The sequence below is a fragment of the Leucoraja erinacea genome, chromosome 2, assembly GCF_028641065.1.
Source record: "Leucoraja erinacea ecotype New England chromosome 2, Leri_hhj_1, whole genome shotgun sequence".
Classification (NCBI taxonomy): domain Eukaryota; kingdom Metazoa; phylum Chordata; class Chondrichthyes; order Rajiformes; family Rajidae; genus Leucoraja; species Leucoraja erinaceus.
Genome location: NC_073378.1, coordinates 10,507,646 through 10,515,616, shown reverse-complemented (window position 1 = coordinate 10,515,616; position 7,971 = coordinate 10,507,646).

Sequence of the window (7,971 nt, the reverse complement as noted above, 5' to 3'; positions counted from 1 at the left end):
AACTGTGGCCCCTGGTTCTGGGCTCTCCCAACAGCGGGAACATGTTTCCTGCCTCTAGTGTGTCCAAGCACTTAACAATCTTATATGTTTCAATGAGATATCCTCTCATCCTTCTAAACTCCAGAGTGTACAAGCCCAGCTGCTCCATTCTCTCAACATATGACAGACCCGCCATCCCGGGAATTAACCTTGTAAACCTACGCTGGACTCCCTCAATAGCAAGAATATCTCCCCTGAACATATCCTTACTCATCATGAATCTTTGTAAAACATACTATATGGAAAGTAACATAATACAGTAATGATTTATAAGGAGAGGCTGGATAGGCTACAACCATTTTCCCTTGGTGTGTAGGAGGCTGACCATGTAAAGGCTTCTAAAATCATGAGGGGCACAGATAAAGTTAACAGCCAATATATTTTTGCCCGGTATTTTTATACCTTTAATGGAGATATAATTTTAAAGTAATTTTCAATTCAGTGTTGTTTCGTATAGTTATCTTTGGGATAAAGTTGTCAAAAGTCTTAACAGGTAAAGTGAAAGTGAAAGATACACAATGCAGGCCAGTTCAACCATAGGTGACTCCATCCATTCTTTGGAGATGGCCCTCTACCACACTACTGGGAAGAAACAGTCCCAACCTCAATTAGGATTCTTGGGTTTCAATTTCCCAAAGATCTTAGCATAGGACAGAAAAAGAAGGGGAAAAATTTCAAAGTAGAAAAAAATATCGGATGACTGAATTTAAATTTTGTTTTACTTCGGAGTCACGTGAGTGACTACGTGAAGACCCTGTCCAGTACGCATGTGTGCCATATCGTCTATCGCATAGCGTGACGACTGGCAGGGTGAACGTGATTCTCCTGCCAGCAACAGACCTGAGGTAAGTTTTTTTTAAAACTTTCAGTTTAAATCTTCTTGCAGGAACCTCTACTTAGAGGTCCTGCTAAAAGTCCGGGGCAAAGTCGGGACGGAGCGGAAACCCCAGTCTCGAACTTCCAGGGAACCCCGGTCATGGTGAATCCCGCCCACGGATCTAGGGGCTCGGAACCGCGGAATGCGGAATGAGACCAGGCTCGGGAGGAGCGTTGCCCCGCAGCAGAAGGTTTAAAAAGGACATGCAGGTAAATTTCCTTACTCGAAGGTCGTTTTGTGCTATTTTGTGAGAATAAGTTACAGGAATGGACCGCGTCCAGACTGACTGCGGAGGACCGCGGAATTGCGGGCAGTCAGCAGCTGTAGACTGCACCTGGATCGCTATTGATCAGCAGTCTCCGACCTGGCACCTGCACAGTCGGAATCATCACCTCAGACTGGTGGGAAAGCCAAGCAGAAGTCGGACAGGCCGAAGACGTGGACGAGTCGGGCTGTGAAGACTCACCGCCGGCGGGAGCAACTGTGATCGCATATCCCGCATGGAGCGGTTGATGGAGCAGAAGCTCCAATGTGACATGCTCCGGCATTGGAGTCTAGTCACCATGTGGTCCTAGGACGCCTATGGCAGCACCTTATTGGGGGCTGCATAATGCATCTCCCTCGACAGAGGGGAGCATTAGGAGTCATTTCTGGGCTGACTCTGAAGACAGTGGTTTGGCTGAAGAAACCACAAGTGTGCAGGGGGTGCAGGAACAACACTACCAGCAGCAGGAGCTCGACGAGTGGCGTCGGGTTCAGGAAGGCCACATCATCATGCAAGACCTCACATCTTCGACGGCAGCACCCCTACGCACCCACCAGCAAACCACGATGAACTGAAACTGGTGAAAGCTTGAAGGCCGTACAACCAGGACAAAGGTCTTTTTTAGGCCACAGCCCAGAACGGCCTTCCTGGAAGATGCGCCAACCTCGTACTCGAGCTCCTCTACCTCCAGTGGCAGATGTAAAATCATGCATACATGTTTGAGGCAGCTCCTGTTCGGGTCGCATAAGTCCTCCCATTCGGATAAAGATATGGAACCTCATCGATGATGTTTCCTGTCACGGATACAAATTGGTAATATTAAACTGGTTTGAATATTTACACTGGTTTGGGATAACACTAGATTAGTTTATACTGCACACAGGTATGGTTGAGTTGCCTTTCAAGACAAGGCTCACAAGAATGGGATGTGGACTGATCATTGTCAACAGCCTCAACCTGCATGTGCAGTATAGACTTTTCTGAATAACTTCCGTGTGATCATTTCCACTCACAGGGTTGAAAATATTTGAAATTTAACTGGATGAGTCATCGATACACTCAGTAGCGTTACAATGGGCTAACTCCAGTTTCCAGATTATTTACCAAATCACTACTATCAGTGCTTCGGTTGCACAGAGCTAACAAATAAGTAGCAAGGCCAATCTGGATGATATTGAACATACTGTAGTTTACTAAATTAGCCTTATCAGACACATAGCTATATATTTGAGGAACTGGTTCTCACCCGTCCAGTTAAATTTAAATTAAGTTGATACCAACTGAAACTATTGATTATTGGGATACAATCATCTATTTATTGGTCTGGGATCAGCTTTGAGACAAAAAATTAGACCTCTGCTATTTTTTAGCTGAAACAATCAAAGTCACAATGATGGACAACTTTGCTCCACTAAAACCTCTTATCCGTAAATCTTCAGTCATTTACAAACTGATGCTATTGCCCAAAAATGGGTAATTTACTAATACCATCTCTAGTTACGGAGGCCGATGGGATTAGCATGAGTTATCAAGTGTTTAGTCATGGTATCAACTACCAATGGACACCAGGTGCATTCTGGGCATTAAAGGGTGTGTGGATATGCATATACGGCATGCACAAGTCCAAGGTGATACACTTTGGTGGTGGTATATGTTAATCACAAAGGTACAATCAAATCAATGTATCCAGTGATAGTTTTACCAAACCGCATTTAGCACTGGTGTATTATTATGCAAAATCAATGACAACACAGAATGAATGTGTGATCGCAAAGTATTTAATGACAATGTGGATTGATAGAACACTAACTTTTGAGTTGCTTGCATCCAGTTTCAATCAACAGTGAACGAGGCATACAGTGGCGAAGGGTGCATTCTCGCTACACTAGGAAGGAATGTTCTTTTATGTCTTCCTCCATTTGGCCTCAATACACGGGTCTTGCAAAATTCGTAATGGATGGGGTCTTCACGTAATCCCTCAACGTTACTCCTCATAAAATAAAGATTAAACTTCAAACTGGTAAGTTCTCGTTTAATCTTACTATTTTACTTTGTTTCCAAGATAACTACTTGGAAAAAAAGTATTTTCTGAACTCAGCTGCTTTGATATTACACATTTGCCCGCCCTACTTATCTCAGGCATAAAATAAGTTAATTAAAGTCTGTTTTTGATGCAACTCATGGTGTTAGGTGCCAATTAAAAATCAATCCAACAAAGAAAGTGCAGAGTCACAAGTTTCATGTGACTGATGACATCTGACAGCTGCTCTGTGCATTCTTCAAAATGTTTATTATTGACAAGATGACTTTTCCAAAATATTTTAATCAAATATCTAGCGGCTGGAAATCTTTACCACTAAGTTTACAAAGTTAAACGTCCCTGGAAATCACTCTGTTCCTCTCTCTACAGATACTGCCAGACCAGCTGAGTGTTTCCACCTTTTTTGTTTTTTATTTCAGATTTGCAGTACCTTAGTACAGGTGTCAGGGGTTACGGGGAGAAGGCAGGAGAATGGGGTTGAGGGGGAAAGATAGATCAGACATGATTGAATGTCGGGCCAGACCTAATGGCCGAATGGCCTAATTTTTCTCCTTCAACCTATGAACCTGAACCTTCATTTTTTGAAAATTGTCATATATTCTTTGTGCTGTTATTTATTTTCAATTGCCTGGGGGGGGGGGGGGGGGGGGGGGGGGTCAGGCATGAGAGGCATCTTGTGCTCTAGTACAAGGATATGTTGATATCATCAGCAAGTGATGGTGGAGCAAGATTCTGAAAGCTTTGGTTTTAATAAGGACAAAGGCAACAAAGTTATATTGTTTATGGTAACAGAAGCCAGAGGTTTATTGCTTGCATTTAAATTTTAGGCACCACAGCAATTCCCCAAAGTATATTTTTATGTTAAGTGGCTGGGTGTTGAATTTGTATATTTCGGAATCCAAATGTGAAATCAGAAGTGGAAATATTACCTACTTCTGGTTGCTAACAAGGGAGCCATCACCTAGTCTCATTTGAATTCTGTAAACATTTCGATCCTGGAGCACTGAGCTGTCAAATGTTTTTTTCAGGTGTTTCTCTCAAGCATCATTTGCGAAACCACGCATGGATTAAAAGTTACCAGGCAGGTTTTTTTACCACAAGATATATAGATTGATTTTTTTTTACTTCAGATTTATATAAATAAAATAAACCACATGGTGTGGAAATTTTCCGACTTTTGTGTGCAAGCGTTTACTGTCTAATCTCCGGGTCAGATATAGTCATGTGGCACTGGGAAAAATATGCTTGACACTGTTGTCGATTTGCTCAGTATGACCCTCCTCTGTCATAAACACTTTCCCCATTTCCTAAAGCAGCATTTCATCATCAATGATGCTGCATATCCAGCCACTAGGGGGCTCTTGGGAGCTATTTTGCCTCACTCAAACAGTTGTAAATAAGACCAAAAGAGAGACAAAATAAGAACACAATCGCCAGAGAGAAAGAGGCTCATTCTATTAACAAGGGGAGCTATTTCCTCAGGGCCTTTTCCAAGTGATTGGGTACGCTGTAGCTCTTTCATTTCACCGACTGTTTGGCAGAGGCATATGCCTTGTTGATGCCATGATCTACTGTCTAATCCATAAAAATTATTCGCTGCTCAAGATCCGGACTGAGTGCTTCCATTCTGAGCTCGGACTGTGAATATTCCATTCCCATTGTGCCAACGAAAGAGATCCCAAAGGATCATCAAGGCCCAGGAGTTAACGGTCATCTAAGGCAAGATCCTGTGGCCAACCCACTCAATGCAGATACTGAGGCACAGGGGCAGCACAGTGATGCTGGGGTAGAGTTGTAGCCGTTCAGCGCCAGAGACCCGGGTTCAATTCTGACCATGGGTGCTGTCTGTGCAGAGTTTGTATGTTCTCCCTGTGACCTTGTGAGTTTTCTCTGGGGGCTCCAATGTCCCCCCCCCCCCCACATTCCAAGGAAATGCAGGTTTGTCAGTTATTTGACCTGTTTTTTTTATTTTATTAGAAGTAAGTACAATAATGTGGTACCTTTTAGATACCTAATATATATTGGCATGATACATTTTATGTACAACTTCTTTTTTTTTAGCGGTGAAAGGAAGAAAAGAAAGTGAATAGTAGTAAAATAGAGAAGTGCGTGATATTGAATATTTGACTTCTGTTAATTGACCCTAGTGTGTTGGATGGAATTAATGTATTGGTGATTGTTGGTCGGCTTGGACTTGGTGGGCCAAAAGGCCTTTTTCCATGCTATATATCTAAACTAAACTAAACAATGCTACAAGTTTCACCCATCTACAAGGCTGGTTTACCTCCAAGTTTATTATATCTGGAGGTACACAAAAATGCTGGAGATACTCAGCGGGTGCAGCATCATCTATGGAGCGAAGGAAATAGGTAACGTTTCGGGCCGAAACATTGCCCGTTACCTTTGCTCCATAGATGTTGCTGCACCCGCTGAGTTTCTCCAGCATTTTTGTGTACCTTCGATTTTTCAGCATCTGCAGTTCCTTCTTGAACACATTATTATATCCAGAGACAGACAGAGCTGATAACAGAATAATTAAAATCTCAGAACAATTGAATGCCGTGCAGAAGAGCCTAGAGTGCTGCAATATCATGGTTTAGACAGAAAAATAGAAAAGACAAGACAGGATGTTAAGGCGATTGTTAGAGTCTACGAGTGAGCAAATCAATCCTACCATAGAAACATAGAAACAGGAGTAGGCTATTCGGCCCATCGAGCCTGCACCACCATTCAATATGATCATAGCTGATCATCCAACTCAATATCCTGTACCTGCCTTCTCTCCATACCCCCTGATCCCTTTAGCCACAAGGGCCACATCTAACTCCCTCTCAAATATAGCCAGTGAACTGGCCTCAACTACCTTGAAGAAGGGTTTCGGCACGAAACGTTGCCCTTTTCCTTCGCTCCATAGATGCTGCTGCACCCGCTGAGTTTCTCCAGCTTTTTGGTGTACCTTGGCCTCAACTACCTTCTGTGGCAGAGAATTCCAGAGATTCACCACTCTCTGTGTGAAAAATGTTTTCCTCATCTCGGCCCTAAAAGATTTCCCCCTTACCCTTAAACTGTGACCCCTTGTTCTGGACTTTCCCACATTGGGAACAATCTTCCTGCATCTAGCCTGTCCAACCCCTTAAGAATTTTGTAAGTTTCTATAAGGTCCCCCCTCAATCGTCTAAATTCTAGCAAGTACAAGCCGTGTCTATCCAGTCTTTCTTTATATGAAAGTCCTGACATACCCAGGAGTTAGTCTGCTGAACCTTCTCTGTGCTCCCTCTATGGCAAGAATGTCCTTCCTCAGATTAGGAGACCAAAACTGTACGCAATACTCCAGGTGTGGTCTCACCAAGACCCTGTTCAACTGCAGTAGAACCTCCCTGTTCCTATACTCAAATCCTTTTGCTATGAATGCTAACATACCATTCGCTTTCTTTACTGCCTGCTGCACCTGAATACCTACTTTCAATGACTGGTGTACCATGATACCCAGGTCTCGTTGCATCTCCCCTTTTCCTAATCGGCTACCATGCTCTTTCCCTTTCCATTGGGAGAGAATGGAAATGATCTTCACTATTAATAATTTTATCAACACAAGGACACATGAAAAATACACTGGAGCTGAATATACAGTAACTGTAAGAAAGGATACAAAGGTTTTCCTATGAAGAGATTAGCTCAAAACTTTATTCCAATAAAACCATGCTAATTGAATCATAGTATCATGCAGCATGGAATGAAGTCCTTTGTCCAACTTGTCCAACGCTGCCCAAGATGCCCCATCTAAGCCAGTCCCATTTGCCCACATGTGGTCCATATTCCTCTGAGCCATGCCTATCCATGTACCTGACCAAGAGTCTTTTATATGTTGTTATTGTACAATTCAATTCAATTCAATTCAATTCAATTATACAGGTATAACCAGTAATGAAATGTTTAAGTGCCTGTCCAGCTATGCATGGTTTCCCACTTACACATAACCCACATAAACCAATACCCACATATAACACATAATAAATATGTACCCCATGATACCACATAATCCACATAAAACAATACCCACATATAACACATACCCCATAAATATACCACATAACAAGTAGTGCTGTTACAAGCAAAGTGACAAGTGCCGTGGAACACCTGTGATGACAGCGTGTTCCATCCAGTTCAGTCCCATGTGTGTGTGTTTGATGGTAGCGATGCAGAGCCGGGCGGGGGGTTTGGGTGGGGGTGCAGGTGCTGGTGAGGAGGGTGGGGAGGGTTTGGGCGTTGGGGGGGGCTGGGGGAGGGGGGGGGGGTGCGGCGACACTCAGTCCTCGTTCAGCAGTCTCGTGGCCTGGGGAAAGAAACTCCTCCTCATTCTCTCCGTGTTGGCCCTGAGCAGCCGGTACCATTTCCCTGAGGGCAGCAGGGAAAACAGTCTGTTGTTGGGGTGAGTGTGGTCCTGGATAATCCTGCTGGCTCTTGACCTGCAGCGCTAGGTGTAGATGTCCTGCAGGTTGGGGTGGGTGGTTTTGATGGTCCGCTCAGCTGAGCGAACCACCCTCCTCAGAGCCAGTTGGTCCCTCTTGGTGGTGTTCCCCCTCCAGGTGATGATGCTCCCACTCAGGATGCTCTCCACAGTATGGGTGTAGAAGTTCTTCAGCACCCTGAGGGGGAGCTTGAAGTCCCTCAGCCGTCTGAGATGGTAAAGATGCTGGTTGGCCTTCTTTACCAGGCTGCTGAGGTGGTGTGACCATGTCAGGTCCTGGG